Here is a 23,824-nt window from a genome sequence, read left to right as displayed (position 1 = left end):
ATCAGCTTGGGTACTTTTTTTCTATTCTTTGTGGCCAAAAGAGTCCTATAATTGACATGACAAAGATGCTGAGATGTTCAGTAACTGTTTGGTGGGGAAGGAGGAAAAAGGAGGAGCAAGATGACCTTTAAGAGCCCTTCCTGCCAGAGAGGCTTTGACTTGGACATTGAAGGGGCTGAGTTGGTGGTTGTTTGAGGGACAGAAGACCAGAGCAGGCAATGCAGTGCTCCAGCATTCCTCCGACTCCAATTTCCATCCCAGGGGCACTTCCTGGTGCATTTAAATGCACCCTTGTGTGAGTGCCTATAGGGGGTTCAAAATAGCCTGAAATAGGAACACACCAGAAACCCACTCCTCCTTCTCTCTCTGCCTTTCCTCTCTCCCGGGGGCATCGATGTGGGGCTGGAGAACCTCTATCTGGAGGATTCGGAAAGCGTTTCAAATTAGGTCTCTCTCTTTCTGGGTTTGGCAATCCACCCCCTGCTTGGGGAACTTTTTCCCCTTAGTGCCAGACCCAGGTGTGTGGGCAGGAAAAGGGGCTGCCGGGGAATAAGTGGCCAACGGGGGAGGAACCTGGTCCCTGTCACCTTCCCACTTACAGAGCAGACCCCTTCGTCATATGATTCAATGCAACAACAATTTACTAAGCAAAACTCTGTGAGCTATCCAGGGTGGACAAGAATGGAATAGAAAATGCTTTAATCCAGGGTTCAGGAGATGTGCGAGCTTGCCAGGTAACTGAGGTAGCTTGTTTCCAAAAATGGCTCCCAGCATGCCTCCCGGGATTCATACCCATGTGTGGTCCCCTCCCTGAATCCGCGCTGACTCTGTGACTTGCTTTTGACCAACAGAAGGCAGCAGAAGGGATCCTGTGTGATTTCCGAGAGTAGGTCAGAAGAAACCTGCAGCTTCCCCCTGACTCTCTGAACACTTGCTCTGGGGACGCTCCCTCCTGGATCATGGCCACCATGCTGTGAGAAGCCCAAGCCACAGGGAGAGAAGCCCCAGATAGTGTTATGGGTTGAGTTGGACCCCCCACCACCACCCAAATTCCTACATTGAAGTCCTAACAGGACCTCAGAATTTCCTTAATTAGAAATAAGGTCATTGCAGATGTAATGGGTTAAGATGAGGTCCTCCTGAGGGAGGGTGGGCCCAAATCCAATATGATGGGTATCCTTGTAAGAGGGGGAAATCTGGACACAGAAACACGCACATAGGAAGAACACCATACAAAGACAGAGGCAGAGATGGGGGTGATGCTTCTACAGGCCAAAGAACACCAGAGATGGTCAGCAAATCCCCAGAAGCTAGGAGAGAGGTATGGAACAGATTCTCTTTCATCGTCCCTGGAAGGAATGGACCATGCTGGCACCTTGATCTTGCACTATAACCTTGAGAAGGGTGAGACAATACATACCTGTTGTTTAAGCCCCCCAGTGTGTGGTACTTTGTTATGGCAGCCCCAGGAAACTAATACAGACTCATTAACAACCCCAAGAGACATGGACCAGAGAGGTTAAGTGGCCTCCCCAGGGCCACACAGCAGAGTCAGGTCTTCCGCCATGTCGCCACAGGTGCACTTGGTTTTCACTGCCAGTGAGCTGTCCTTTACTAACCCCGCTGAAGTAGTAGATGTTCATGAGTGTGCCACTGGATCCCAGAAACGCACTTTGCTAGTGTTGGGTAATAAGCTGACATCTCCCTCAATTCCAGGAAAGAAATTTAGGCACCAGAGAAAAACTATTTGAGGATGACACCAATGCTCAAGTAGTCTTCTCAGCTAACGTGGGGACCCTTGTTTCGCTCAGGAAAAAGGCAAACTTAATGATGCCAGGATCGTCGTTTTGCAAGGAGTAGGGGCAAACCACAGTGATAGAGGCCCGTGTGCTCCCATGAAAGACCAGGCTGTATAGGGACGAAAAGTCAGTGCTTCCTAATTGCAGGGTGGGATCCTGGATTGGATTTTCAAACAGTAAAAGGACATTAGTGGAAAAACTCGTGAAACCCGCATAGCCTTTGGTTTAGTTAATAATAATGTACCAAAAGTCGTGTCTTCATTTTGAGAAATGTACCGTGATGATGGAAGTTGTTAACATTAGAGCAAAGGGGGTGAAAGGTACATAAGGACTTGGTACTGTCTTTGCAACTTTTCTATAAATCTAAAATTTTATTAAGCAAAAACTCAGCTCTTGCCATGGTGAGGTGTGTTTCTCTTTAGAGAGGTCAAAGGAGTTGGCCAGATCCCTTGCTGAGGAGGAGGTCATACCAAAATCAAGGAACTCTTGCCCTCCCCTTCTCATATAACCAGGGCTCCTGCCCCCACAACCAGAGCCCCATCGACAGTTGCTGACCCCAAGACAGCAGAGTTCTCAGTACAAAGGGAAGCATTGGGTGCTAGGACTCCATTATCAAGGGAGGGCAGAGCGTAGTGGAGGGGGGCTTGGAGGGGGCTGTGGGGGGGAGGACTAAGCAGGTTTGGAGAAGTGGAGGGAGCTGGTGAGATGCAGGAGTGTCCATATGAAACCCTCCCCCCAGTCCCCAGAGGCCTGACCTGTCTGGCCTTGCCCCCTTCCCCACTTCCTGTGCTGTGAAGGCTGGGTCTCTGTTTCTGTACCACTTTGGCATAATGCTCAACAATTTGGGAAAGCTACTGCTTACATTTCCCGCTGAACTCGGGGGGCATCTGATCTGGGGACATGGGTGTGTCTTACTCTGAATAAGAGGTGCCAAGGGAGGGCCACAGAAGCCCCTTCTGCCCTGTTCCTGACCTTCATTCCCTGCCCAGCTCCCCAGGATGCATGGTGACCTCCATTTATTAAGGGCCTTGCTCCCATTATCCCTAGTGGTCAAGGTACCGGCTGCACTGCTCATGCCCAGAAGTAGACACAAGGCCCTTGGTGGGGCGTAGGGGGGATGTGACCCAGCTCCCCACTGTTGTCTGGGCTCCTGGGTGCTTTCTGTCTTGTGGCTCTGCAATTTCCTGGGGAGTCACCCTCATCGACACAGTGGAAGCCACCTCACCAGAGTCGGGGTCCCACTCCAGCCTGCACGAAGGGGAAAGAGTGTGGAAGGCAGTCCTATCCACGCCTCATCCAGATGCGGCCCAGAGGTCACACGCCTCCCTCCCACTCACATTCCACTGGGCTCCCCTTGCTGCCAAGCAGGCAGAGTAATGTCATCCCTAGACGTGTGCGTATGTGCTCGGCCGAATGGGAGGCAATGAGAGTGGTGAGGGACAGCTAGTGGTCTCCAGCACAGGGACCATACCAGCAGCTCACACTCCAGAAGAAGAGAAGGGCTCACAGAGGGGTGGCGGCTGGCCCAAGCTCACACAGAAAGGAAGCAACAAAGCCAGAACACAAACCTGCTGTCCTGGCTGCAGCCATCGGCGTGGGATTCAGATCCCCTTCCCGCGTCTGAGAGGGGAGCAGGGGGCTTCCCATGTGTCAGCCTACCCAGGGCTGCAGACCCCTCCACCCCTCAGCCTCAGGTCAGGGGCTGAACTGCTCTGAACCTCAACTTTGCCATCTGTTTAAGAGGGTAATAGCTGTTGTCCATAGGGTGAGGTGAAGACCAGATGAACTGGAGTATGTGAAAGGTTTGGCAAAGAATGTGGCAAACATCCGATAGTGCTAGTGATCGCTGTTGTTGCCAGTGAAGCCACCTCTGTGCCCTCCTGCTGCCCCAGCAGCTGTTCTAAAGAATTTATAATTCAGGGGCGCCTGCGTGGCTCAGTCCTTAGGCGTCTGCCTTCGGCTCAGGTCGTGATCCCAGGGTCCTGGGATCGAGCCCCGCATCGGTCTCCCTGCTCAGCGAGAGCCTGCTTCTTCCTCTCCCTCTGCCCCTTCCCCTGCTCATGCTCTCACTCTCTCGCTCTCTGTCTCGTTCTCGCTCTATCTCAAATAAATAAATAAAATCTTTAAAAAATTTATAATTCAGCCAGCCCACTGTGGTTTTGCCCTAATGCACCTTCAGAAATTGTATTAGTTCTTTATTGCTGCATAACAATCTTACCACAAACTTAGTGCCCTTAAAACAACGCACATTTATTACCTCTCAGTATTTGTGGGTCAGGGGTCTTCTGCAAGGTTGCAATCAAGGTGTTGGCCAGGGGCACCTGGGCAGCTCAGTTGGTTAAGTGTCTGACTTCAGCTCAGGTCATGATCTCAGGGTCCTGGGATCGAGCCCCACATTGGACTCCGTGCTCAGCAGGGCGTCTGCATCTCCCTCTGCCTTTTCCCCTGCTCATGCTCTGTCTCTTTCTCTCTCCCTCTCAAATAAATAAATATAATCTGAAAGAAAAAAAGAAAGGAGAAAGAAAGAGAGAAAGAAGAAAGAAAGAAAAAGAAAGAAAGAAAGAAAGAAAGAAAGAAAGAAAGAAAGAAAGAAAGAAAGAAAGAAAGAAAGAAAGAAAGAAAGAAAGAAAAAGAAAGAAAGAGAGAGAAAGAAAGAAAGAGAAAGAAAGAAAGGTGTTGGCCACGGTGGGGGCAGGGCTCATCCGAAGGATTCACGGGGTAAGGATCCTCGACTCCCTAGCTTACGTGGTTGTTGACAGGATTCAGTTCCTTCCAGGCTGTCTTGCTGGTGTGAAGACCACCCTAGTCTCTTGCCACATAGGCCTCTCCTTGGCCAGCTCACACGATGGCAGCTCACTTCCTCCAAACCCAGCAAAAAGGAAGTAAGGATCTTATGTAACGTGATCGTGGACGTGAAACCCCATCACCTTGGCTGTACTCTGTTGGTTAGAAGCAAGTCACACTCGGGGGGAGGAGATTACACAGACGTGACGGCAGGAGGCAAGGCGGGAGGGTCGCCAGCAGCCCTCTGACCATCTGCCCACCCAGAAATGTTTCATCAAGGTCACGTTGATTGGCTAATGTGCCATGGTTAGAAGAAGCCGAAGCGATGCTGAGATGTCTGGAGACCCGGAAAATAACTACTATTTACTATGCACCAGGCACTGTCCTGCGTGCTCTATAAATACTCTCCCATTTAGTCTTTATAATGGCCCTTGGAGACAGGGGTTCTATTTAGAGATCAGAGACCTGAGTGACCTGCCCAGGTCATACAGCACAGCAGTGGCTGAGCTGGAATTCCAGAGCAGACCGCCCCACATCAAAGTCCTGGCTCTAAAGCCCACGGTGTCTTGTCCGTGTGGGCCAGTTGAAGAAAGCTTTGAATCAATGAGTGCTGAATCTGGACGTTTCTCTAAAAATAAAAATAAAGGTCGTCCCTGTCACACGAGGAAAAGATGAAAGAACTGGGTATGTTTGATGGAGAAGAAAAGGAGAAGAAGGTCATGGTCGCTGACCTGAGATCGCAGAGGGCTTGTCTCGGGGAGGAAGGACACTTTTGCTGGGTGGCTTAAAGGCATCCCTGGGGGAAGGGCAAACCCTGGAGAGCTGAGGGAGGACTAGGCCGGACCCTCGCCCTGAGCCAGCTCTTCTGTGGAAGGAACGACTCACAAGCTTGTCTTTGCAGCTGAGCAAATATTTCTGCTTCCCCTTTGCAGGCTGGAGTCAGCCTCTTCCCCAGCCAGCACTGCGGGCCTTCAGAGCAGTGGCCTTGAGCTGCAGGGTAGAGGTCAGCTCGGCCACCCACACCAGATGGGACCAGACAGAAGACTGCCGGGCCCAGGGCAGAGGGCGCTGCTGACGTCGAGTCTCCCTCTTCTGGGTCTCATCACCTGGATGATCTCTCCTTCTGCCCATTCTCCATGCGACAGCTGAGCTGTCTTTCTGTAGCTTCAAGCCAAACAGCTCACCTCCCTGCTCAAACCCTTCCGTGGCTCCCCACTGCCCTCAGGATAGATTCAGCTGGGCCACAGGGCCCTACATGGTGAGGGCCTGCTCTTTTCCGGGTCTTACATCCAGCTTCTTCCCACCCACCCCAGCTTCCATCCCACCCTCCCAGATTCCTGAACAATATGCTATTCCCAACACACCATGCAATTCTAAACCTCCGTGCTCACTCTGCCCAAACTGCCCTTCCACCTGGATCACTCCTACACATCCTTTAAGAACCATTCAAATGCCACCTGCTCCAAGAAGCCTTCCCTGACCCCTTCAGATGGAGTTGCTTCCCCTCCTCTGTGCCTCACTGAACGCAGGCCTGCTGGCAACTGCCATTTACTGAGCGCACGCTTCATGCAAGGCCCTGTGCTCAAGTGCATCTCATGCATGAGCTCACTAAGTCCCCCACTTAAACAGTTTTTCACATCCCATTTTCCAAACTAAGAAACAGGCACAGAGAGGTTAAGTACTTTATTCTAGGACACACAACCAGTAAGTGGCAAAGTTAGGACAAAGCTAGGTCTCTCTCTGATTCTAGAATTCGCGCTCTTTGTTATTCACTTGTATACCTGTTTAAACAAAGTAATCCCTGCAAATGGTAACAAATAGTCACAAAGAGTAAAGAAAGAAAAGAAATGGTCTCAAAGACATGTATCATATGACCTCACTGATATGAGAAATTCTTAATCTCAGGAACAAACTGAGGGTTGCTGGAGTGGTCGGGGTGGGAGGGATGGGGTGGCTGGGTGATGGACATTGGGGAAGATATGTGCTACGGTGAGCGCTGTGAATTGTGTAAGACTGTTGAATCACAGATCTGTACTTCTGAAACAAATAATGCAACATATTTTAAGAAAAAAGAAAAAGAAGAAGATAGCAGGAGAGGAAGAATGAAGGGGAGTAAGTCGGAGGGGGAGTCGAACCAGGAGAGACGATGGACTCTGAAAAGCAAACTGGGGTTTCTGGAGGGGAGGAGGGTGGGGGGATGGGTTAGCCTGGTGATGGGTATTGAGGAGGGCACGTTCTGCATGGAGCACTGGGTGTTGTGAACAAACAATGAATCATGGAACAGTACACCAGAACAAATTATGTAATATATGGTGATTAACATAACAATAAAAAATTTAAAAAAAAAAAGAAAGAAAAGAAATGGTCTCTACCCCTCTCCCCATCCCAGCTACAACCCAGTAAGTAAAGTAGGTAGTGACAGTAGCTAGTCTTCCTGAAGACTCACCAGGGGCCAGTGCTTCTCAGCATTTGGCAACATACATCCCTTCAATCCTCAGAGCAACTCCGTGAGGTGTTACCATTCCCACTTTACAGATGGGGCAACTGAGGCACAGAGTGAGTAAATGCCTTAAGGACAGCGCGCAAGAGAAGGGGAGAGAACTCAAAGCCCAGCAGTGTCATTCCAGAGCCCATGCTTCCTAAACGTCACACACATAAAGCCACTCCGGTTAAAATCCACATGGTAGTAGGGAAGGGAGGGGAGCTCTTGCGCCCAACTGCCCCCTGAACCATTCCCAAACCCCACCAACCCGTGCAGTACTCTGCAGAGCTCTACAGCTCTAAGGAACATCATTTGAAAACAGTACTTATCAGGCAATTTTGTGGCATCTCAAAGGCCTGGTGACACACTGTTCTCAGATGAATCCTGTGAACTGGTTGGTCCCACCCAAGGCAATCTTAGGATCCCCAAGGCTCAGGCACCATGAGAACTATTGGTACCAGGAAGCAGGGTGATGCCAAGGGAAGAGTCTAGGCTTGGGAGCCACGAGAGCAATCCCACCACTGCCCGGAGTTAGCCAGGCTCTGGCTAGTTAGCTCTGGCTGACGTCTGCAGAGGGAAAGCCGGACTGAGGACAGGAACCTGGAGAAGGGAGCTCAGGTATGGCAGGTTCCAGGAGGGCTCAGGAAGGCTGGCAGTGAGGATGCAGGGACTCTCTCTGTGTATCACTGTGTCCTGGGCCCTCAGCCCCGTGCCTGGCTCAGAGTGGTGGCCCTGAGGTCCCCAACTGTTGTTGAGTGGTTACTGAATCAAAGACTCAACAGTTCCACAGAGGGCAGTCAGCTGGTCAGGTGGGGGTTGTGTGCCATTCTAGGTGAGAGAGGAGGGCGGTGGCTTCCTCTAGTTGGGAGGGCGGAGGGGAGCCCCTAGAATTAGCTCCCACCACGACCATCACCATCATGATGACACACAAAGGGCAGAGGCTGTTTGCTCCGATGAATCCAGAGGTTGGACTCTAGCAGCCAACCCAACAAATGTCTGCGATAGCTGCATAATAACGTTGAGAGGGACCATCATACTGACATGGGCCACTTATTCACGGACCATAAATGGACCCTGAGACTGTGGGAGGCACCTCTCAGGCATTCAGGCATTGGCTTACTGAATCTTCATAACAGCCTTATGGTTATTAGCTCCATTCTACAGATGAGGAAACTGAGGCTCCGAGAGGCAAAGTAATGTGACTAAGGTCCCACAGCCAGGGGAAAGGGTGGTAGCAGGACCCAGGACTGATAGGGTCCAGAGGCTGTATTTCTAACCATTATGACGTATCACCTTCGCGGTGGTGCCGTGTGACCTCCAGCAAGTGATTCGGGCTCTATGACCCTCAGTTTCCACATCTGTAAAATGTGGATAGTCACTGCCTTCACAGGCAGGTTGTAAAGCATCACAGGCTGGACCATTGCAGGCTGATGGTTAATGGGGCTGAGCTGAGTCTTGCCACCCTGCCAGTTCTCAGACTCCTGACATAAACCCCAATCACTTTGCATGCCCTCCTGCCTTCCTGGCCAGTGCCTGGGACCTTTTGCTCAGCTATATGGGCTCAGTCCTGGGCCTCAGTTTCCTCATCTGTCAAAGGAGGAGGTGGTGGAGGCAATCTCCAAGGGCACAGAAGTGTTGACATCCTATTTTAAGCATGCTTAAAACCCATGCTTACCTCCGGAAGGCATTCCATGCAGGCTACACGGTGTCCTAAGAACTGGCCAAATGAATGCTGTAAATTTCCCCTCCTCCGAGGACCGCTCTCCTTCCACACCCTCCTTCTCGAAGGCTCACACTTTCTCTGCTTTCAGAGAGATGTTTTTCAAGCATCCCGTGTGGGGACCCAGGCGACAGCAGCGTGCAGAAGCCCAACCCCAGCAGTAATCCCAGGCGGAAAGTGAGCGGGAAGAAACGTGCAGGATAAAGGCACCAAGGAGGTAGACCTCGTGCCTTATTTTCCAGCATGGGGTGGAGGCCAAGGACGGGGCCTTGGGGGAGTCCAGCAGGTCCTCTGAGAGGGCCTCACGGGGACTATTCATAGCCCGGGATCCTCACCAGAACCTGGCAGGCAGGGGCAGGCCCCAGCAGTGATCTTGTTTGTGACATAAACACAGGCTGAGTTGTCAACACTGTTCTTCCTCTTCCACCCCCTCACTTAGCCTCAGACTAAACACCATCTGTCCTGGGGACTGAATTTGTGTCCAAGACCCAGAATGTGGACTGTGAGCTGTGTGAAGTAAAACGAGCCCTGGATTTGGAGTAGAAGATATAAGGTAGGATTTGGCTGGACTCTGAACAGAGCTGCTGTGTATGGTTGTTCAGCTTGTGCACTGAATAAGGGCACCTGGGGGGATGAGGGGAATCGATCAGGTGCTCTGCTTACCAAGCCATGATCACACAGAGGGGCACGTTTTTCTAGTACACACAAAGGTATTCTAGGGGCTAGCAGATGTCCTGACCCTGAACCTGAATTTCTGCCTCAGTAACGACCCACTCATTTTCTCCTGCAGGGATACGGGGAGGATGTAGTCATATAACCTATATGAACACACCTAATGATTATTTGAAATGAATTATTATTATTTATTTATACAAAGTCTTGTTCCACAAAGGTTTGAAGGCAGATTATGAAATTACATACGGTTAAATAGAACATATGAATACATACAATTTTATACACTGAATTAGTGAGGGAAGGCAAATATGAGGCACATGGACCACTGCTTCCCTTCCCATGCCTGTAGCAGACATCACTAATCAATGCAATCCATGGTGCACATCGTCCACGTTCTGAAAGTCAGGGTCCACCTTGGTACAAAGGTGAAAAAGTGGGCAGAGGGTTGTCTCTTACCTGACCTGCTACGCAGTGTGGTGCTCAATAAATGGTAGTTAGTATAACTTGCAGCCAGTGGAAGGGGGCAGGGGAAGTAAGCTGGACGTGTCAGTTGTAGCCCTGTGCTTCATGGTGGGCAAAACAAAGAACTGAACACTCAGGCATATACATCGATGCACGCACACACACATGCACATGCACACGCACATGCACAGTGTCTATTACTACAAAATTAAACCAGTTTCTCAGACTTCATGTAAATTGTCTGCCTTGAATTCTGAGTGAATTTTTCCCATGATTCAGACACCATCTCCAGTGGCAGCCTAGAATAAACACACGGGCAGGTTTTCATGGGTGACTCCACATAGAGCGAGCCTGGGGCATAAAATCCAAGCAGAGCGCAAGGAAAGCCTGTGTAAGCCCCGTCCCCATCCATACCCAGCTCATGGGACGGGGGCTGGGGTAACAGGAGTCAAACCTCCACCTCACTTCCTGGGATCAGGAAGTAGACCTTCAAATGCCCTTGAGCCCTTCTCTAGATGAGGAAACCAAGACTCTGAGGAGCAGGGAGGTGGCCCAGGAGCATTTCTGCTCCCCCGCTGCCTCCCCAGTGGTTGCCGAACACCCAGTGGTGCTTCCTGGTCCAGCTTGACCCATCAACAGGCTGGATGGTCACTTCCAAGTCCATGGTCCAGCCCCCCAAGGAACACCCACTGGGAACTGCACCATTGGAGGGTATGGCTTTGGGCTGCACTACCCCCAGGACCCCTTTGCTGATGCAAATACTCATGGGAACAAGGATCCAGAGGGTGGTCCTAAGGCTTGGTGGTGGTGTCAGGAACATTTAAGCAGACCTTCAAGGACAGACTCCTCCTGCCCCGTGGTTTGTCAGGGCAGACAAAGCCTGAGCTTTGAGATCAGGCACACCTCATTTCAAACGCCCATCCTGCTCACGGCTAGCTGTGTCTTTGGGGAAGTCATTGAGCCTCCTCTGACCCATCCTTTGCCCACCTGTAAAGTCAGGTTAATAACTGAACTCTCGTAGGGTTATTTATTTATTTATTTATTTATTTATTTATTTATTTATTTTTTAAGACTTTTTATTTATTTTTTGACAGAGAGAGAGATAGCGAGAGAGGGAACACAAGCAGGGGGAGTGGGAGAGGGAGAAGCCGGCTTCCCGCAGAGCAGGGAGCCCAATGTGGGGCTCGATCCCAAACCCCGGGATCATGACCTGAGCCGAAGGCAGATGCTTAACGACTGAGCCACCCAGGCGCCCTGAACTCCTCGTAGGGTTGTGGCGAGAGCTGAGTGAGATGAAGTGCTCCACAAAGTTGGGAGTTTATTATTCACACTATCATTACCAAAGCTAACTGACCCAGGGGTGGCTGGACAGAGTGCGGGCCGGGACTCGACAGTTCTGAGTTTGAATCCTGGCTCTGATGCTACTGGCCAAGTAACATTCTGAGCCTCAGTTTCCCCATGCATTAAATGGGAGGTGGTATTGTTCCAAAGGCCAGCAGCCTGTAAGGATGCAGTTCCAGTTGGGCCCCCTAGAAGCTGGAAGCCCGGGGGAGCCCGTACCTTGTATGGAGGGAGGCAGGCCCCGAGAGGGCTTACCAGCAGCTCCCTTCCCGGGCCCAGGCCAGGGGAATGTGTAGGAGGGAGGTCCGGGGAGGGGGCCCTGGAGCTGGGAGGAACAGCCCTGGCAGGCGGGCAGCAGCGGTGACCCAGGAGGGAGGGAGAGCATTGCTCCGAGCTCATCACTCAGCAAGCTGTCTCCCCTCCAGCCCCGGAACCCCAGCGGCCTGTCCTCCCCACTTCCTGCGTGCTGGGTCAATATTGTGATTTCCACCGTGCCGCCTGCCTGGGACGGCCTGGCCCTGCACACCGCCCAGGGTCACGGGGCTGGGGGGAGACAGGGGTATGGAGAGGTCACTCGCTGCCCGGAAGATGACTCAGGTCCTGAAGGCTGCAGGCGGTGTGGCCAGGAGCCAGGAGCCCCCACGCAGCCTTACCTCCACCATCCTCTCTCGGTCCACGAAGACAGGGGCTGCCTGCCACAGGGGCAGGAGGCCAGAAACCCCACCATGTCAGAACTGGAACGGCACCTTCTCGAGGCCTATGTACTCCTCCCGTGTAAATGGACCTGACCAAGGCCTGGAGAGGAACAGGGCTTGTCCCAGGTCACATCGGGAGTGTGCCGCTAAAATGGGAACTGAATCCCATTTCCTAACATCACATCTGGACCAAGCCCCCTCTCCTACCTTCCCTTCCCACGTTGGTCTACTTACTGTCCCTTCTAGTCATGTTCATGGCTTGCTTCCTCCTACACCTCTGCATGAGCACAGCAGAGAGCAAGACCAACCGGCTAAGGATCGTTGGTGAGCTTCTCCAGGGGCAAGCGGCCATCAAGAGGACACTGTTTGGGACACACACAGACTGGTAGTTATGGAGACAGTGGCTAGATGGACCAGCTCTAAGCACAGAGGACCTGTGGTTTCATTCCCACCTCGTGAACTCATCACGCCGAGACTCAGTGAGGACCACACCTCCTTCTGGAGCCCTCACTGTCATCCAGAGCAATCCGTCTGCTCCCCTGTCCCACCACCTCCCACCCCTACATCAGCCTCCCCAAGTAGAATAGGAATTCCTGGGGGAAGGGGCTGCGGCCGTCTTGTCTCCAAAGTCTGTGACCCAGCCTACGACTGAGGCCATCCCTGGAGCTCAGTTGACAGCAGCCAAATGAAGGAAGGAACGGCTGAATGAATGGGTTCATGTCCTGTCTCCCCCCCATCACACGATCTCCATGGGGCAGACACTCTACATCTCCCAGGATCACCTCTCCAGGAACCTCTTTTTCTTCTTCTTCTGGCTACCTCCTCCTTTTCCTTTAGTTCTCCACTCAGCTGTCGCTTCCTCCTGAAAACCCTCCCTGACTGCCATGCCAAAACCACATTAGCTGGCCCTGCCAGCATGAGTACCTCATACCCCCCTATCAATGCTCTTATCCCAGAGAAAGGTAGTGGCTTATTTAATGTTCTTCCCCTCTAGGCTGAACTTGGACTTGAGTCCCCGTCTGTGAGTGTGACGAGAGGCACTTGTCTCATTGTATCTCTCTAGCTCAGGGCCTACTGCCAAGTTGGTGCATGACGAATGAATGGATGGATGGATTCCTCCTAGAATCTGGCCCATGCTAGGAGTTCAGTAGATGTTGGCAGTCGGCCATGCTGGTGGTGGCGGTGGTGGCTAAGGTGGATGTCTGTTGTGCCTTGCTGTCCAGCAGCCCCCATGTCCCATCCTTTGTGCAATATCAGCCACCCCATCGCCTTTGGGAAATGCCCCTCCTTCCCAGCAGGACTCCACCCATCACTAAACCTGAACACCCTTCCCACATGACCCCGACTTGGCCAATGATCATACCCCATTTCCCTGGTCCAAGAGTGGGCACAGGACCCAAACAAAGCCAGCCCAAGTCCTTCCTTGGGGCCAACATGGGCCCCAAGAGAAGGCAACTCTCTTGTTTTGGACTGGGTTTGCCAAGCTGGGATACTTCTGGCCAAGCTCCTTACCCCCTGGAGGGAGAGGAGACCAGCCTCAAAGGGAAGCAGAGATGAGCAGAGGTGAGTGATGGACAGAGAATCCTAGGCCCTGGTCCTAGCCCCCCTCCCTCCATCTCCCATGGCCAGGCCACTTCCCAGACCCTCAAGTTCCCTTTTCACTAGAGCTACGTGATGCAGCCTTCTCTAACTTGCAATTGAAAAGAACTCGGAATACCATAAAACCAAGGAGAAGCCAGTGAGAGGAACAGGGTGAGTCCAAGTGCAGACACAGGTGCTGAGCAGTGATTGGCCAGCAGACTCGGGGGATGAAAGAGTCTCTGGCTAAGGTCGTACCAGAGACCCCACCGCCCACTGTGGGCTGGCCAAAGGGCAAAGGTTTTACAAAGGAGGGATGGGCTAGAGTGGCTTTGGTGCACTTTCACTGCAAATGACAGAAACCCAGCTCAGACTGGCTTATGAAGTGGGAAGGGGGATTCATCAGCTCATATAACTAAAATGTCCTTGGGTCTCTAGCTGTAGACTTGGCTGGATTCAGGTACTTGACCATGGTGGTCAGGAGCCGTCTCTCCAGCTCTCTCCAGCTCTCCCCAGCTCTCCACTCTGCTGTCCTCGGCTTGGATTCATCCTAGGCATGCTCTCCTCAAACGATGGCAGCTTTGGGCTTCCATCCCAACAGCAACCTCAACTGAAAGAGAGCACTTTTCTCCCCATTGCTACAGCAAAACTCCCAGAGTTTAATCTGATTGGCCGTGAGTCAGTCTTGGCGCCTGCCCCTAAACAGCCCTGAGATGAGGAGACCATGAGCCTCTCATTGGCCAGGCCAACGCCACAGGTCCACCCTGTGGTGAGCCCGCCCAGAGCAGTGACCTGAAAGTCAGGAAGAGGAGGCTCCCAAAGGGTGTTCGTGCTGGACAGGCAGATGTGAAGATGTCTACAATCCTTGGGAAGAGGTCTTTGGCTGGAAGCTGTTCCCCACAGGAATGAAGGCCAGAGGGAGAGAAGGGGAGCTCTTTGGGGAAACGATATCATCCCTCTTGGCGAGGTTGGTCTTTGGAGGAGGGGGAACGTCCCCCCTGAAGGCAAGAGGATGGATGGGAGGACTTCTCGGTTACTCCCAGCCCTAGAAGCCTCTAGTCTGCGGCTGTGACGCCAATTGTCTGCAGCCAGACACATTCCTGGACGTGGCTGCAGGGGTAGAGGCCAGCATCTAGCATCTAGAAGCACCTCCGGTTCTCACATCTGCACGCCCCAAACATGGGCCTCAGGGTCCCACATCTGCACGCCCCAGACATGCACCTCCAGCTCCCACACTTGCACACTCCAAACGTGGGCACTAGGAGAAAAGCGCAGTCTTAATCTGCCCAGGACACCTGAGTTGGGCAGTTTGCGGGACAGAGCTGGTGGCTTCCGGATTGTCGGTGGAAGGCAACATCCCAGGGGATAGTCTTCAGGGCCCCCTCGGGAGGAGGCTGCAGATGGGGGGCTCAGAATCCCCCTGTCCTGTGCTTGGATTAAGATAGGGAAATGCTCTCCTGTCATGTAAAAGCTGCCACTGTCCCCAGCACTTCGCAATGACCCCTGTGCCTCACCCCCACAACACACAGTGCTCCTAGCCCGGTTTCCATTACCCCGGCTCTCCCCTACGACCCCCTGCTTCCTCTGCTCCTCTCATCTTTAAAGGCAAGAATGGACACTTCATCCGGGGAGCTGTACACCTCTTTGTGGCTGAGACACAATACTTCTCTAAGACTCAGTTTCCTCAACTGCACCACGGGAGGAGAAAACTTCCCTGCCAACCCCCTGGGGACATTAAGACCATCAAACAGACTGGAGCTATGACCCGGCTTTGGAAAGGCGAAAGCCTCTAACCAGGGCGCAGTGTACTGATCCCCCCATGGACACCTGAGGGAGGTTTGGAATCCCTCCAAGCACCGTCTTTTGGAGCTCGGGGAACCTGTATCTGGTCTGGAGGCAGGAAGATGGACAAAATGATGTCTCAAAATCCTTTCAAGGCTTCACTTGCCTGGTCCAGCCTGGAGATGATGTGGTCAGGCTTTAAATTCCCACCCGTCCGGTTCCCCAGCCCCTTTGTCATGGTCTCCAGCATGTGCCGAGCATATCATATGTGCTCACATATGTGCCCACAGAGCAGAAGCCCACAAATGACACTTCCTCCTGCTCTTCCCATCCAGTCTGTCTGCTGGGCCCGTAGACTCTCCTCCACCCTCCCCCTTGGATCCACCCACTTCTCACCACAGCCATGGTTACTAGCCTGGTCCAAGCCACTCTCTCTCTCCTGGATGACCTGCCAGCCTCCTTGGCCTGCCCGCATCCGTCCCTGCTGCCCCAGCATCCTTCTCCACAGAGCAGCCAGAGGGATTCAACCAAACAACAAACAAATAAACAAAAAACACATATAATAATGATATCAATCCCTCCCAATGGCTTCCCGCTACTCAGAAAAAAGATCCAAACTCTTAAACGAGAAAAAAAGGTGATCTGATGTTTCTTTTTAAAAATGTCATGAAAGACACATAATATAAAGTTTACCTTTGTACCCATTTTTTTTCCAAAGCCTTTATTTATTTATTTGAGAGAGAGTGTATAAGAGAAAGCAAGCACAAGCGGGAGAGGGGGAGGGTAGAGGGAGACGAAGAGGTCAAGCAGGGAGCCCTGACCGGGACTCGATCCCAGGACCCCAGGATCACAACCTGAGCCGAAGGCAGACGCTTAACCGACTGAGCCACCCAGGCACCCCACCCCCTTGTAACCATTTTTCAGTGTATAACTCCATGGTGTTAAATATATTCAGACTGTTGTGCTCCCAAACTTTAGACCATTTCTATCTTCCACAACTGAAACCCCATTCCCATTAAACAAACAACTCCCCATTCCCCTCATTCTACTCTGTCTCTATGGATTTGGCTACCCCAGGTCCTCACAGAAGTGCAATCACACAGGATTTGTCTTTTCATGACTGGCTTATTTCATTTAGCAGAATGTCCTCAAGGTTCATCCGTGTTGTGGCACGGGTGAGACTCTCTCCTTTCTAAGACTGGATACTACTCCATTGTATGGCTATTCTGCATTTTGTTTCTCCACTCACCATTGATGGACGTTCGGGTTTTTTCTACCCTTTGGCTATTGTGAATGATACTGCTATGAACATGGGTGTACAAATAGCTCTTTGAGGGTTGCTTTCAATTCTTTTGGATCTATAACCAGAAATGGAGTTGGTGGATCATGTGGTGGTTCTATTTTTAATTTTTTGAGGAACAGCCATATTGTTTTCCAGAGCTGCTGCACCATCTTACACCCCCACCAGCAGTGCGCAGGGTTCTGATTTCTCCACATCCTTACCAACTCTTGTTGATTTTTGGTTTTGCTTTCGTTTTTAATAGTAACGGTCCTGATAGGCAGGGGGTGCGATCTACTGTGTCTTGATAAAGAAATAGCAGTATTGTGTGGGACTCTTCCATGTCACAGGACACCTGTCATCCCTCCCAGCACTACATGCTAGCAGCACCATCCCCCAATCCTTGCGACAACCAAAAAGCATTCACTGGGAAAGGTGATGCACCCACCCCTGGCTGAGAACCATCAGCCCTGCTCACCTCCCCTGCCTTGTCTCACACAGCACTCCCCCTGGCTCACTGCCCCAGCCACTCTGGCCTTTCTGTTCCTCAGTCATGCCAACATCAGTCTCACCGCAGGGCCTTTGCACTTGCCATCCTTCTGCCTTGCATGCTCTTCTGCTAGATTCTCACATGACAGATCTCAATCTTCAGGTCAATGTCACCTCCCCAGGGAGCCCTTCTCGGATCTCCTCACCTAAGGAAGCCCCCTTGCTCTCTCTCACACGACCCTGTGTGTTGTCACTTTTCACCATCTGAAATTACTTTCTTCATTGTTGGCATGTTCACTGTCTCTCCATCAAAAACAAGTTCCCTAAGAGCAGACCTTCTCCTCCTTTGCTTGTGTTACCCCAACAGCTAGAGCAGTGCCTGGGGCAGAATGCCTGTCGAGGGACCCAATGACTGGTCACACTCAGCGACAGAGCTTGGAGGGGAGATCACCCACTCTTGCCACTGCTATGTCCACAGAGGGGATCGTGAGGCTCAGAAAAGGGAAGGGACTTGACCAAGGTCATACAAGGCCGGTCCCTGGTTTTGTGACTCCAGCCTGGTGCTCTTTCTCCCACGTCTCACACCTGGAGGATCTCTGTGCCAAGGTTGGCACCCGGACAGTGAAAACCACAGGCTGTTGGTCTGTGTGGGATGCAGCGCATCGTCTCCAGCCCCTGGATTTTTCCCTTCCGTATGGTTTATTCTTTCTTTGGGGGCTAGATGAAATAGTTGGGCTGCTTGGAGGCTGAGCAGTATGAATATTCCGTCTTTTCACTGCAGAACCTCTTCAGCTCGGTGAGAGACTCCCGGGGGCCACGTGGATCCGAGGCCGTCTGTGACCTGCTAGTGCTCCCAGGCCCAGCCCCACACACTGCCGAGTGCAGACCGTGGAGTGGTCCCCCGTGGGGGATTGCCTGACACCCATCCCTCTCTTCTCTCCTCCCATTCCACCCCCTCGCCTCTCCATCCTAAAGGAGGACAGTTGAATGCAGGTGTATAAAGTGTACAATCGATGTGTCCCCCTTTTGGAAAAGGCTATGGCTGCCCACACATGGCTTCCTTCAGATCACTTCCAATCCATGGAATGAAACTTTGGCCTCCTTGGTGGGTGGAGCTCTCAACCAGCATTCACCTGACATGGGCAGGAAGGGGTTCCTCCAGCCAGGCAGGTGAGTGTAGAGTCAGGCTGACATGGGTTCATATCCCAGCTGAGCCCCCTGGAGCCTGAACCAGGGGGCTCAGTTCCTGAGGCCCGGATTTCCTCGTCTGCAGGGTTGGGCTACCTCCAGGATGTTTGGAAAACCAAGGTACATGCCGTCCGTCCGGGCACATAACTGAGGGCTCCATTAGTCACTGTTCCCATCCGCAGCTAGGAAGACTGCAGGGCACTGTCCTCATTCACCCGCCTTGCCCAAACTCCCCGAGGAAGTTCCTATTTCCATTTCCAGAGGATTGGACAAGACTCAATGGTCATGGCATTTAGAGGAAGAGAGAAATAAAATGGGATAAATGCAGCAATGCTGATAAGGAATACAGCCCCATTTCTGGAGCATTGATGACATGCGAGGTGCCATTCTGAGCCCTCTGTAAATGAGCACAGATGGAATGCCCATGGCCTGCCTGGCAGCACATACTATTTTATCCCCATTTAACAGAAAAGGAAACTGAGGCAAAGAAAGGCTTATCAAATTGTCCAAGGTCATAAGGCCAAAAGTGGCTGGGCCAGGTGGCCTGAAGCCAAGACGAAGGAGTACACAAAGGCCATGGGGCACCAGAAGGATGCCCAGCCCCACCTGGAAGGTTGGCAGGCTTTGCTCCCAGAGCCTGAAAGGGGAATTGACACTCTGCTCCAGTGTCATCTTCTCTGGGAGGCCCCCTCCCTGACCAGCCCACCTAAAATAGCAATCCCTCCGCTCCAACTCCCCCCCAACTGCCTTTGCCCTGCTTTATTTCCCACACAGTACAGAGCATCATCTGACAAAAGTTTACAGGGCTACGAAATGGACAGAGGCCAATCAGGAAGGGCCTAGTAAGGTGGGACATAGAGTTTAGACTTTCTCCTTGGGTCCCCAGGAAGAGTAGGGAAAATAATAGGAAGACAGCTCCACAACACACACACACACACACACACACACACACACACACACACACACACACACCCATACCCCAAATAAGGATCTTGGCAGTCATCCAAAGGGGCAGCTTTCTATCCGAGTGAGCCTCAAATCCAGAGCCTGGTCCTCTGGGTGAGGGCATGGCTGAGCCATAGTGACTCACCTGGGCAAAGGAACCCCACCCGTGGGGTGCCCATGGTCCTGCAGGAAACACAGACAGGTGAATTCACAGGTACCATGGACTTCGGTAGGCAAGGAGGCTCATCCGCAAGTGATGCCAGACCAAGGCCTGCCTCCACATCTCTGCTTATGCTGTCCCCGCTTCCTGGAATGCCACCCACCCATCTAACAAATATTTATTAAGCTCCTGTTATATACGAGGCATTGGGAAAACAGGGCCAGTCCAAGGCAGATAGGGTTCCTGCCTTCACAGAGCCCTGGAATGCCTAGGAAACTCCTGTTCATTCCTCTAAACCCTATTCTGATACCGTCTTTTCAGTATGAAGCCTCCCTGGACTCCCCCCAAGTAGTAAGTCGCTTGTTTTCCAGTGCTTTTCTAGCATCCATTGACTTTAGTTGTAGAAGAAAGAGAAAGGGAACAACCAGCCACTGAAAATTCACTGTGTACCAGACCCCATGCCGGGTTACTTCACCAGCAATATCCCGCTTCAGGCTCTCAGTAAGCCTGCCAGGAAAGAGATGGGCCCCCTTTTCCCAGATGAGAAAATGGGCTCAGAGAGGTTTAGTCTCTGGCCTGGGGTCACACTGTCAGCTGGTGAGTGAGAAAGCAGGGACAGAGAGCCCAAACGGTCACCCTACAGGGTTGGCCATTGTCCACGCTGTGAACACCCTGAAGACAGGGGTGGGCCTTGTGGGCATCACACGCTGTCCGCAGGCTCCAGCACAGGCAGGGTGCCTAGTGGGGGTTCCAGGTGTGGAGGGAGTGGGCGAAAGCCTGCCCGGAGCCCGACTGGGGCTGCGTTGCCGTCCTTGGGGCCTAGGTGGCGATGTGCACCCTCCATCTCCCCAGCCCCTGCAGGCATCCACCTTCAGCTCCCGGATCCCTGGTCTGGAGAGGCCAGGGGCTCCTTGCCCCAGCTACCTCTGCCTGGCAGTCTCTGCTGACTGGGGTCCCCCCTCGCTGAGGGGCATCACCACAGTAGGCCTCAGGATGGGCCAAATCTCCTTCCCCCCAAAATGTTTGGAGTCGAGAGAGGGGATTCACTCACTCATTGCCATGATCAGACCCAGGAAGTCTGCTGGCTCGGACGCCAGGGCGGGGCGCGGGGGGGGGGGGGGGCTGCCAGGGACCCTTCCTGCCGGACATCCCCTTCCCTGTTGCTCCAGGGGGGGCCCTCCCCACACCCTGCAAGGCCAAGAAGACATCCACGGAACTCCAGACACCAAGACAACCCATCTCAGTCACTCTGCGGGGTCCCACGGAGGCAGGGAGCAAAAGAGGGTAAGGACACGACCTTGTCCAAAGCGCCCAGGAGTTGGGCCAGAGCTGGGGTAGAACCTAGATTTCTTGATTTGTATTCTCAGCCTTCTCCAGCATGGTCTGAAGCCATTCTTCCAGGGCCCTGGGGCGACTGGAGAAAAATGCAGTCCGACCAGTTATCTGCTGTACTACTAATAAAAATAACAAGAACTCCCATTTCTGCCTGGATTTCAGCCTTTTACCTACATTCCCTCGCTTGTCCTCGGGCCCAGGCCCACCAGGGGAGATGGGTGCCACCGCCCCCCATTTCACTGCTGCCTGCAGAGGAGGGGCTTGCACGGGTCCCAGCTCCCTGGCCTGGGGTCCCACCCACGGGAGGGATGAGGGTGGTGGAGAGGCAAGGAGGGGGGCAGGGAGGAGGGCTGAGCTTTAGGGAGGGGGGGAGGCGGCCAACTTGTGAAGTACAGATGGGGGACGCTCTGAGTGCTCCTCCTACCAGACTGTTCTACACAGCACCCCCCCCAAAACGGAATCTCTTTCAAATCAGCAGCGAGGCTCTGCCAGGACCAGACCACCTCTCCTTACTCCCTCTGCTCCACAGCTGCAGCCCCCAGAGAGCCATCTGGGCCTCCACTGACCATCATATCTGGTTTACTCTGCCTGCCCTTAGGGAAGCCCCTTCCCCCATCTTGGACTCAGTTTCCCCATCTTTGAGTTTGGCTTTTCAGTTCTCATGAGAGCGACACAAGGGAACGGGAATGGCTGGGGGGGGGGTGGCATCTGCCAGGTGCCAGGCACCAGGCGCTGGCTTCTTCACTGGTGACATGGGGAGGCCGAAAGCCCATGTTGCCCAGGAGTTTCAGGACCAAAGGACACTGCGTCCCCACCTTCCTGTGCCTCAGTTGCCTTATGGGTCTAGTCAAGACGATAAACCCGCTTCAGAGGGTTGTAAGGAGAGCTTCAGTCAGCACCCCCACAGAAGCCCTCAAAAGTTACCATCACCGTCATCATTGTCACCACCATCATCACAACCATCCATCCTCTCCTTCTGGGCTGGTCCAGCCACTGGAGGGATCAGCCTGTCAAGAAAACCCCTGACCTAGCCCCAGTAAAGCCTGGGCTCTACTCCCAAATCTGCCATTAACCTGTGAGTCCCCCAAGCCTCAGCGTCTTCACCTGAAAAACGGGCCAAATAAGATCCGTGTAGAAAGCGTGACGGACATACAGCCAGATCACCCATGGAAAGGCTCCGAGCACAGGGCACGGCCAATGGAAAGGGCCTGGTACACACTTGCTTCCTTCCTCCTTTATGGGATCAAAGTACAATTTTATGACAGAGCCAAGCAAGTGCACAATAACGCCACAGCTCATATTCAATGAGCACTTACCGTGTGCCTGACACCAGCCTAAGGGCTTTGTTTATTTAATGTTACTTCACCCTCCTAAACAACCCTGTGAGGTGGACAGAGACGTTACACCCATTTTACAGGGAGAAACTTAGCCATGCAGAAGCAAAATGCCATTTTCTAGAAGCCTCCAGTGCTGCTGAAAGCCCACCAAGAATAAGTGCTCACGTTTATTGAGCAGCTACTATGCGCAGGTCAGTGTTCTAACTCCTTCCCCATGCTGCCTCCTCCAATGGTCCCAACAATGCTAAAGGATAGCAACTGTCATTGTTCCTACTTCATAGGTGACAAACTCAGACACACAGTAGTGAAGCCATTCCTCCACTAAGAAAATGACTGAGTCGGGATTTGAACCCAGGTCTGTGTAACTCTTCTACCTGCTTCCCTGAATTACTGCACCAGAGCCCGCCTGGAGTCTGGTCCTCCCATGAGGCCTCAGAAGCACCCAGGGGAGCAGGCCAGACATCCATGGCTCCAGGAGGCTATGCGGAGGGGAATCCTCATGTTTAGTACCCTCAAGGAGCTGGGGACTCGGGGGGGGGGGGTCCCAGGTGGGGTAAAGCTACACTCTCTTAGGAGGGCACACAGTTTCTCTCCCCCCGCCCCACCAGTGTTCCAGACAGGCTGGGAACAGGTGCACAGATCCCGGGCTCTGGGCTAGGTGAGGGGCGGGGGGGGGGGGGGGGGGGGGGGGGGGGGACTCGTTTGGCAGCCAGAGCCCTGCGTGAATGAGAAGAAACCCAGCCTGCAGCCCCTTGGGCCTGGCAGGAGATTAACAAAACAAATACCCGAGCAATCTCAATTTCAACACTTGGGGAGGGGGGCCGAGTGTCAGGGCCCAGGGGGAGGGAGGGAAACGCAGAGACATTTTACCACCTAAATAACTTTCCCTCTGTTTAGTTTCACACGAATGTACACTCAAGTGCGCACTCGCGCTCTCTCTCTGCCTCTTTTTACATTTTTATTTTATTTTTACAAATGCTCAAACTTTCCTGCCACAAATTATTCTTGGCCAAGTTACAAGTAGAAAGGCCGTGTGTATCCTCTACTTGACAAAAAGAGAGGGGGAAGAGGGAGGGGGCTCTTATGAAATATTTTGGTTGTGGGTTTGAGGTGGGATTTCTTCCTTACTTTTCCCGAGGGTGCCTTTCCCTGGGAGGGGAGGAGTGTTTGCCTCCTGGGTATAAGCAGTCTCCACGCTGGTCTCCATCCTTCCACTGCCACTCCAGCTGCCCTAACGGGGTCTCGAGGCTCTGGTTTCACCAGGACGGTTTGGAATGGCATTCGGGAAGGGCAGATCGGAGCTGGCCCTGAGGGCATCCCAACTCACCCAGGCCCTGCAGTTTCCCCGAGCTAGAGAGTCCTGTCTGGAGGCCTGGGGGCTGGGACAGAGGTCCCCAAATCCCCAGGTGGGCTTGTCCTGCTCTACCTGGGAGCCAAGAAAGGGGCAGGCCCTGGGCCTTCCCTGTCACTGCAGAGCCATCCAGCTCCCCTCCAGCCTCCTCGTGCCAGTCTCCCTGCTCCTGCAGATTTGGCTCCCCCCGCCCCCGCCAGCCTCACCTCGCCCGCCGCTCTGCCCACCCCGCAGCACTTCGCTCCGGCCACGTCATTTCTCAAACACACTGAGCTTTTCCCACCTCAGGGCCTTGGCCAGTGCTCTTCCCTCTTCCCAGAACTCCCGCCCCTCCACTCTCCCGCGAATCGTCCTGGGCTCAGCTGGATGGCCACCTCCTCTGAAAGGCCTTCCTGACAAGCAGCGACCTTGTCATTTGCCGT

The sequence above is a fragment of the Zalophus californianus genome, chromosome 4, assembly GCF_009762305.2.
Source record: "Zalophus californianus isolate mZalCal1 chromosome 4, mZalCal1.pri.v2, whole genome shotgun sequence".
Classification (NCBI taxonomy): domain Eukaryota; kingdom Metazoa; phylum Chordata; class Mammalia; order Carnivora; family Otariidae; genus Zalophus; species Zalophus californianus.
This window is presented reverse-complemented; position numbering follows the sequence as displayed.